Below are 10,452 nucleotides of genomic sequence, written 5' to 3' on the forward strand. Positions count from 1 at the left end.
CCTAAAATAATGATGTTTTTTCTCCAGAGAGAATGCATGTTTGCTTCTGACAGATGGCTAGCAACACCATCAATCTCAGAGCATCTTAATCCATTCAGAAACTGAGATAATTCAGAATTGGGCTTTAGCGCCTATTTGACCCTATTCCTAGAGTATGACCTTTCAAGTCCCAATGCAAAGGCTGGGGATTTGCCCTGAATTCATATTCCCCTGGCCTCTTGAGTCGGTTCAAAGCTCTGTTCTTCGACCCAGGGAAACATCTGATACTAGAAGATTGGCAGGCCCCAAATACTGGGCTCAGCTACCTGGATTTCCACTTTCTGTTTGCTCCTGGATCTTGGCGTGTAATTCTTCATGGCTTTATTTACTCTCCTATGCTTTCAAACAGCTATTTTTAAAATATTTTATCTAGCTTTTCCAGTTGTCCTCTAGAAAAATCAGTCCAAATTGCCTATTATGCAGAACTTTATTTTAGAACTTAAAAAAAAAAGCCATAAGAGGGGCACCTGGGTGGCTCAGTTGGCCAGGTCATGATCTCACGGTTCATGAGTTCGAGCCCATCGGGCTCTGTGCTGACAGCTCAGAGCCTGGAGTTTGCTTTGGATTCTGTGTCTCCCTCTCGCTCTGCCCCTCCCCGGCTCACGCTCTAGCTCTCTCTCTCAAAATAAATAAATGAACATTAAAAAAAAATGTTTTTAAAGCCATAAGAATGCTTTGAGACTTCTTTAAAGAAATAAAGATATTTAGTTTTATGTTCTTTTTTTTTTTAAGTTTTATTTATTTATTTTTGAGAGAGAGTGCGTGAGCAGAGGAGGGGCAGAGAAAGAAAGGGAGAGAGAGAAAATCCCAAGCAGGCTCTGTGCTGTCAGCATAGAGCCTGACATAGGGCTCAAACTCACAACCATGAGATCATGACCTGAACCTATGTCAGACACGTAAACAACTGAGCCACCCAGGGGCTCCCTGACCCTTCCATTCTTAAGGCATTTTCTCTGAGACCTTATTCTTCTGCTCTTCCTCTTCTCCCATTCTTGACCTCAGTCTATTCTGCTGACCTGTTTTCTTTCCTAACCTCTGGTTCCCTAGAACTTAATCCTGGGGTCTCTCCTCTATCTAAATTCTCTTCCTAATTGATTTCATGCAGACCCCTGGCATTAAAATATTTCCTGTCCAGAAAAATCTCAAATTTATATCTCCAGCTCTTCCCAGTAATCCTAATTCATTTCTTCTATTATCTCCTTTTTTTTTTAATTTAAAAATTTTAGGTAAACTAAAGCACACAAATCTTAAGCATACAACTCAATGAATTTTACATTTGTATACATCCATCCATAGAGATCTAGATATAAAGCATTTCTATCACCCTAGAAAGTTTCATGTGACCTTTTCATTCAATACCCTTCTTCTTAGAGGTCTTTACTATTCTCACTGCTATTTTACCTGTTCTTGAACTTCATATGAATGGAATCATACAGTATATCTTTTTGTCTGGCTCCTTTCATTCAACAAAATTTTTAAAAATTTGTGTTGCTCTGTATATTGTAATGCATCCTTTTTTTATTACTGCATAGTATTCCACTGTGTAAATATTTCACTTTATTTATTTTTCAGTTGTTAGATGCGTTCCCCCTTCCCCAGTTTTTGACTATCATGGATAGAGTTGCAATGCTATGAACAATTTTGTACATTTTTTATGTACATATACACTTATTTTTCTTTATCCTGCCACGTGCTTGGAAGATCTGATTGGCTGGCTTATATAATACAGCATTCTAAGGGGAGAAACAGTGACTCTGACTCTGTTTTCTTCCAAGTTCTTAAATTCAGTAACGGTATTTAAAAACAGATACCTAAGATGAAGGAATGCAAATCTGTGGTGATAACTGAAATCATCAGTAATAAAGAACTTTATTTTTTATTTATTAATTTATCTATCTTTATTTTGAGAGAGAGAGAGAGAGCATGCATGTGTATGCATGTGTGTGTGAGCAGGGGAGTGGCAGAGAGAATACCACGCAGGCTCGAAGCTGTCAGCGCAGAGCCCGACACAGGGCTTGATCCCACGAACTCTGAGATCATGACTTGAGCCAAAAATCGAGAGTTGGACGCTTAACCAACTGAGCCACCCAGGCACCCCAGTAAAAAGAACTTTATAGAAAATTTAAATTTTCCAACCCTAAGTAAATTTTTAAGAGAATATGCCCAATTTTATTGACTTCCTATCCCAATGATCTTCTTTATTCAGGATACTTACAAATCATTAGCAACTTCTGGAACAGACAAAGAAACGGGTACACAAACATTTGTTTTATTTATTCTGGTTGTGATTGCACCAGGAAGATGAACAGCAGCATGTGCAGTGGCTGAAATGCTCTTAAACCACAGACATGGTGCGCTTTTTTTTTCTTTTACTATTTCAGCCCTTCTTCAGATGATCTCGCTCTTTTCGACTTCCTTCTTCCTTGTCAGAGTGTGGTCCTCAGGCCAAGAGCATCAGTATCAGCTGGGAGCTGGATTCTGGGCCCAGCTTAACTGGGTCCTCTGCTAAATAGTCTCTCACAAGGCTGCAGTCAAGGCATCAGCCTAAGGTCTGTGATGTTGTCTGAAGGCTTGACTGACGTCAACTGTGAGAACAGCCAGATCTGGATGAAGGACTGTTACACTCTTTACCTGAGTGATCACCACAGGGACTGCCAACCGAGTCCAGGTCATTATCTCTCAGTAGCTTCCAGTCTCCTTTTGCTTTTTCTCTTTCCTGATTACAGTCTGCTTCCCATGCAATCAGAATGATCTTTTAAAAAAACCCTAAAACTCTGAGCACATCACAATCCCTATAAAACTACCTGATGAGTTCCCATTACTTAGAATAAAATAAACTGCTGTGGACTTATTAAGTCCTGTAGGATCTAGCTTCTACCAGACTTTTTCTCCAGCTCAGACTACTTATCCCCTTGATTATTACAGTCTAGATGTGCTTCTCTGGGGCCCTGTAATATGCCCAGCTCAGCTTCTGCTCAGGGGCTGTGCGCTTGCTCATTTCTCTGTTTCCATATCTTCTGGTAGTGGATCCTCCTCATTTAGACCCTGGGAGAGAAAGCAGGCTCCATCCTTAATCTCTATCATTTTGTTTTCTTTACAGTATTACCCAAGATTTGAAATTCGTGTTTATTGGCTTACTTACAGTATACGATGTTAGAAAAGGGTTCTGACTTGGAGTTTCAGCAGAGACTCCAAAGGCCAAGCATGCTATAAGAGGTGACAGTACTCCTAGGACCCCCCACACAAGGAAGGTACGGAGAAGCTGGCTCTTCCTGCATCAGCAATCGGCTGCCTGTAACCTATAAAAGAGTTTGGCGTGGTGGTTCTGGAGGGAGGATTTCCAAGGAGACAGTTACCAGTAAGCACTGCCTCTCTTATGGGGGTGGGGAAGGAAGTGCTAACCTCTCTTTGAAGAAGACTTCTTAGAGAGCTTTTGATTACATATCCTGCACAGGGGTGGATTTAGGTTGTGTGGGACCTAAAACTATACTACATTTGGGACTTGTTTAAAAAGAAGAATATTTGGGACGCCTAGGTGGCTTAGTTGGTTAAATGTCCGACTTCGGCTCCAGTCATGATCTCACTGTTCATGGGTTCAAGCCCTGAATAGGGCTCTGTGCTGACAGCTCAGAGCCTGGTGCCTGCTTCCAATTCTGTCTCCCTCTCTCTCTGCCCCTCTCCCACTCATGCTCTGTCTCTGTCTCTCTCTCAAAAATAAATAAACATTAAAAAAATTTTTTAAAGAATATTTCAATTATGAATAAAATGAAGTATGAAAGTAAATATTTACTTAAGGTGAGAAAATAAACAATTTATATAATTTAAGAAGATGACAGATACCACAAACATCACAAATCCAGAAAGAAAAGAATTTTTTTTCTTTTAAACTTTTTAAATATTTTTTTATTTTTGAGAAAGCACAAGTGGGGGAGGGGGCAGAGAGAGAGAGACACAGCTCATATTTTCTCAAAATGAACTGCCTGACACATCTCTGTAATACTTTTTACTATGTGTTTTGGCTGCATACTCTTCACTCTCCATGTCATATGACATTGACTCTATACATTCCTGACCAAGAGAGAACTTCTTTCTGACCAATGAGTACTGAGTACTCTGCTTACAGTGTTAAGTGTCAAATATTAGACAGCTTTCCCATAGACTAGCATCTAGCCCAGTACATTTCAAGCCTGTTTCTGTTTCATTGTTAAAAATTTTCCAGCACCAGCTACTCTAGGACACTTTCATATTGTTATCTGCCTCTGGCCTTGCACCTTTGTTTCATGATACCAGATGAGTCAGCCCTGTGAGTAGCAGGGAGGAATATTCTGGAAGCCATTCCTATATCAGGACAGCTAGCAATAATTTCACCATACATGGAAGTAACTGGAAGTTATACAAATGTATCCTTTTGAATTTACCTGAATATATCCCCAGTTCAGCTTCCTGAGATTTAAAAATTGCTGCAGCCATTCTAAAGGCACCCAATGTGAAGTGCAGAGTGATCGAGGGGTTTGGAATGGAAAAAGTGATTCACTGGTCAAGCATGTGGCAGACCCCAGCTTCAGAAAGGGAGAGGTCTTAAATCAAAAGAAGTTTGGAGATCTCATCAGTTCATTGGGCTAGGATTAAAGTCAAAACAGAGAAAGATCCATTTACTTATCTACTTATTATTCAAGAGGCATGGGCAGAGTTTATTTGGGATTGATAGGAAAGAAGAAAGCCACTTTCTCTTTGCACCTATAGAATCCAGCTCATTCCACGGAATGTGCCTCCTGTGTTTCTCTCAGAAATAGACAGTCAGTGGCATGAAATGCAGGTGTCTTATCTGCCTTGTTCACCACTGTATCCCAGCCCATGGAGCAGTGCCTGCCACATAGTAGGTCCTCAGGAAATATTTTTCAAAAGGATGCCAGACTTGGACTATATATACAAAAGTAGATAAGCTTCAACCCCTTCAATGGACTCAGAGAACTCAGTGTAGTGGGTACTGCAGACAGGAAAAGAAATGATTTTAGTACAATGTGATAAGCAGTGCAGAGCACTGGGGGCGTTGAGGGGGGGTGGCAGGGAAGGCTTCTTGGGGAATATGAGATGAACAATGAGGTATGACTGGGAGTTCAGGCTGGAGTGACCAGAGCCCAGAAAGACATGCAGTAAGAAGGCAGTGCAACAGTGTAGGGAATGCTAAGCAGTGCGATGGGAAACGATGGGAAACGATGGGAAACAGAGCCAGAGAAAGGATACTCAAACGCAGAGACTAGAACTGGAAGGCTTACTTAGTAGGTGATGGGGAGCCACTGAATTTAGGCCAAGAATGGCGTTACCAGAATTGTATTTGACCAAGATAACTTCGATGGGTTGGTAAGTGGTGAGTTGAAGAGGAACAAATTCAGAAGCAAGGCCAGTCAGTCAGCTCCTGCAATAGCTTAGGCAGGGTGATGGCATCCTGGCTGCCCTGGGTGGTAGAGATAGAAAGGAAGAATAGTTTGGAAAAAGATTAAGATGTCAGGCAGCTGGGTTGATCACTGATTAGATGAGGAGAGAGAAAGGAGTCTGTGCTGACTTATAGATTTCTGTCTTGGGGACTGAGTGGATCATGAAGGTCTGAGCTCAGGGGCAAGACATGCTTTTAAGTAAGACAAGAGTTCAGTTTTGGAGTAGTTGGGTACGTTTTAGCATTCGTTGTCCTTTTTCTTCCTTTCTCACCATTGCATCCACTCCCTTTTAGGTAAGTTGTTATCTAATTTATTAATCCTCTAGTGAAACATCTGCACAATGTCTACAAATCAAGGCATGGCAGTACCCTTAATCCTTCTTTGTTGATAGCTCCAGGGTTGGTTTTTATATTCCCTGACTTCCTTCATCTAGTCTTATAATACTTTTGCTATTTGCTTGAGGTCTTTTTCTTTTAACATAGGCCAAATAATAGGTTATGCCAAAGCCAGGCCAAAATGGATCTGAATCTAAAGACACAGATGACATCTGTGGTTTTACACATATTTGTTAGTTTTTGCAGAATTAATGTCTTAGGTCCTGTTGCCCTTCCAGGGTGGAGGACATCTATGACCCTTTGAAGGTCAAAGGTTGTGAACTTCCTGTTCCAGATAATTGCTCTATCACTTATGACAGTGGTTAATTATCAGCCAGAGAGAAAAGATTCCCCTCCCCCCTTTTGTATACTGAGTTGTTTGATTATTTTCTTCTATTGTTTTAAAAATGATAAAATCTATTCTTCTATCAATTAGCTTAATTTTTCAACTCATGTACTTGAGCATATTTTCTAAAACCATATAAAGGTAAGCATATAGTTGAAAGCAAAGACTCTAGAGCCAGACTACTGTGATTTGAATCCTAGCTTCACACATATGGTGCATAGGAGCTGGGTAAGTCACAAAACCTCTTCATACCTCAGTTTCTTCATCTGAAAAGTGGGGATTATAATAATCCCTAACTCATAGGATTGTTGTGAGGATCAAAGGAGCCAAATATATATAAAACACCTGGCAACAAGTGGTAGCCTTTCCAAGTTGGTAGTGTAACTTATAACCTTTGGTAAAATGGAAGCTATAGATGGAAATGTTGGTATAAATGCAAAAGTATGCAATAAATAAAGAAAATAATCGGTCTATTCCCTAATTCTGAGGATTCTTCTTGTTTATTATCCTAATATTCCACTTGGATAATATTTACTAGCCTGAGGCATTGAGTGGAATTGCTGGTATCCTTTCTAGTAGTCAAGGGAAATGTTAGGAAGAGAGTGACATCATTCTTACTGTCAAACCTATAACTTGGCCTGTGGTGTTTTACATGAAACAAAAGCCACACTCTTTGATGTTTATGTCTAACCCCAGATGGTCCCATTTTTCTGCCTGTGACATTTGTGTGATGTCTAGAGCAGTGGTAGTCTTTTCATAACCACAAGGAGGTTTGCTGATGCACAGAGCTGGCAGAGTGGAAAGATAGAAAGAACCTTGACCCTTGATGATGTCACCAGACTCTGGAATTAAGCAACCTAGGAGCCATGTTGTCATGTGAGGTGAGAAATCTCTTGTTTTTTTAAGCTATTTTTAATTCCCATTTTATATTGCATTTGAAAGCATCCTATACATGCAAAACATATGTCTCATTCTACTTAGTAACTTTTTATGGGTTTATTATTTGTATTTTTTAAATTTTTTATTATTTTCTAAATGTTATTTTTGAGAGAGAGAGACAGAGAGAGACAGAATGTGAATAGGGGAAGGGCAGAGAGAGAAGGAGACACAATCTGAAGCAGGCTCCAGGCTCTGAGATGTCAGCACAGACTGCGACTCGGGGCTCGAACTCTTGAACCACAAGGTCATGACCTGAGCCGAAGTCGGACGCTTAACAAACTAAGCCACCCAAGCACCCTGTATTATTTGTACTTTTAAATGATTAGTCACATGTTGGGGTGCCTGGATGGCTCAGTTGGTTAAGCGTTTGACTTTTAGTTTAGGCTTAGGTCATGATCTCATGGTTTGTGAGTTCGAGCACCACGCTGGGCTCTGTGCTGACAGTGCAGAGCTTGCTTGGGATTCTCTCTCTCTCCCTCTCTCTGTCCCTCCTTTGCTCCCTCCCTCCCTCCCTCTCTCTCAAAACAAACAAACAAACAAACAAACAAACATAAAAAAAATAAATGATTAGTACACATTTAAAAATTTGTCAGCTTTGGGGCACCTGGGTGGCTCAGTGTGTTGAGTGTCCGACTTCGGCTCAGGTCATGATCTTGTGGTCCATGGGTTCAAGCCCCACATCAGGCTCTGTGCTGACGGCTCAGAGCCTGGAGACTGCTTTGGATTCTGTGTCTCCCTCTCTCTCTGCCACTCCCCTGTTCACTCTCTGTCTCTCTCTCTCTCTCAAAAATAAATAAACGTTAATTTTTTTAATTTGTCAGCTTTAATATACAATACAGCAAATATTAATAACTACAACCAACATAAACAAAGCTGTTGGGGTCTTCAATAACTTTTAATAGTGTAGTTCCTAAGATCAAAAATTTGAGAACTACACTCTGTATTATTTCACGATACCCCATTATATTATTTCAATATACCCTGTTTATTTTGGCTGTTCTCATATTGTGGACATTTAGTTTGTTTCCAAATATTTGCTATTGCAGAGAATACTGTAAGGACAATTTTTTAGGTATTTTAAAAGCTTTATTATGTACAATTTCAAATATACACAAAAGCAGAGAGAAAAAAAATGATACTAATGTCTGAATCACCAGATTCAACAATTATCAGCATATGGATAATCATATTTCATCCAAACCTTCCATTTCCTCCACTCAGATTATTTTTAAAACCATCCCAGGTTTTGGTGCCTAGGAGGCTCAGTTGGTTAAACATGTCTGACTTTGGCTCTGGTCATGATCTCACAGTTTGTGGGTTTCAGCCCCACATCGGGCTTTGCGCTAACAGCCCAGAACCTGGAGCCTGCTTCAGATTCTGTGCCTCGTTCTCTCTCTGCTCCTCCCTTGCTCACTTGCTCTCTCTCACAAAAATAAATTAATGTTAAAAAAATTTTTTTAACCAGCCCAGTTTTAATTTAATCTGTAAATATTCCTGTGTATTTCCCTAAAATATAAGAATTGTTTTCAAACATAACTACAATACTTTATCACACCTAAAGAACGTTTTAACACTTCCTTGATATTAAATAAATGTCTAATTAGTGTTCACACTTGTCTAAATGCCTTACAATTTCTTTTTTTTTTTAGTTTGAATCATGACGTAAATGAAGTTCACGTGTTGTACTTGTTTGATAATTATCTTAAATCTCTTTTGATGCATGGTCTCCCTTTACATCATTTAAAATTTTCCTTTATTGGGGAGCCTGGGTGGCTCAGTCGGTTGAGCATCCAACTTTGGCTCAGGTTCTAATCTCACAGTTCATGAGTTTGAGCCCTGCATCAGGCTCTTTGCTGTCAGCATGGAGCCCTCTTCAGATCCTCTGTCCCCCTCTCTCTGCCCCTCCCTTGCTCACGTACTCTCTCTTTCTCTCTCAAAAATAAATAAACATTAAAAAACTTTTCCTTTATTTCTAGGGGCACCTGGATGACTCAGTTGGTTGAGCACCTGACTCTTGATTTTGGCTCAGATAGTGATCAAGGTTTGTGGGGTTGAGCCCCGTGTTGAGCCCTTGCTTGGTGTGGAGTCTGCTTGAGATTCTCTCTCTCCCTCTGCCTCTCTCTCTCTCTCTCTCTCTCTCTCTCTCAAAAAATGTTTTTCCTTTATTTCTTCCTGTTGATAAAACCAGGTTATTTTCCTACACTTTCTCCATAGCCTGCATTTAGATGATTGCCTCTACCATGTAGTTTCACATGTTTCTCTGACCCTTGTGTTTCCTGTAAACTGGTGGTTAGATCTAGAGACTTGTTCAATTGAGATTTTTCAAGGGGCTGGACTAAGACTGCTTTCTAAGTGTTGATGTGTAATTCCATCATGAGACATTTGGTATCTGGCTCTTTTTTGTGGGATGTTAACAGCAATATCCGTTGATGCATCAGAACCTGAAAAATGATATTAGTCAAATTCTCTATTTCTTATAGGAAACTCCTTTGTGAGAAGAAATCTCTCAGTTCCATTATCCCGAGGTAGCGATTATAAGAGAAAAAAAGAAAAGGGTCTGATTTCTCCCCTTTATTTATCAGTTTTTGTTGTTTATTTTCGAGAGAGAGAAAGCAGAGGAGGGGCAGAAAGAGAGAGGAAGACAGAGGATCTGAAGCAGTTCTGCAGACTCTGCACTGTGCAGAGCCCAGTGTAGGGCTTGAACTCACGAACCATGAGATCATAACCTCAGCCAAAATCGGATACTTCACCCACTGAGCCACCCAGGCGCCCCACCTTTATTTACTAGTTTTAAAGATAATGAGTTGGCTCCCTAGCACCCTCCCAAGATGAATAAGGAAGTTTTGTTTCACGTTGTTTAAAAGGGTGGACCTTTTAAGGGTTGCTGTAGGTAGGGAGCGAGAGGGATTCATACATTGCTTGTGGGAGTATAAACTGATACAACCACTTTGGAGATCTACCTGCGACTTGTCTGAACCATTCTGTATAGCCGATGTAAGTGAGTGCTATATCCGTCAACAGATACGTATAAAAATGTTCATAGCAGCACTATTTATAATAGCCACAAACTGGAAACAACTCAAATGACTTTCAGTAGAATGGATAAATAAATTGAGGTATAATCATATAATGGAATAAACATATCAAAGAAAAAAAAGAACAAGATATTGCCATATACAACAACATGGATGAACTTCAGATGTAACACTGAGCAAAAGAAGCCATCCACAAAAAAAGTACATACTATATTATTCCACTTATATGGGACTAACAGATAGGCAAAGCTAATTTATAGTGATAGAGGTCAGAATAATGTCAT

The sequence above is a fragment of the Panthera uncia genome (genome assembly GCF_023721935.1).
Source record: "Panthera uncia isolate 11264 chromosome A3 unlocalized genomic scaffold, Puncia_PCG_1.0 HiC_scaffold_11, whole genome shotgun sequence".
Lineage (NCBI taxonomy): Eukaryota > Metazoa > Chordata > Mammalia > Carnivora > Felidae > Panthera > Panthera uncia.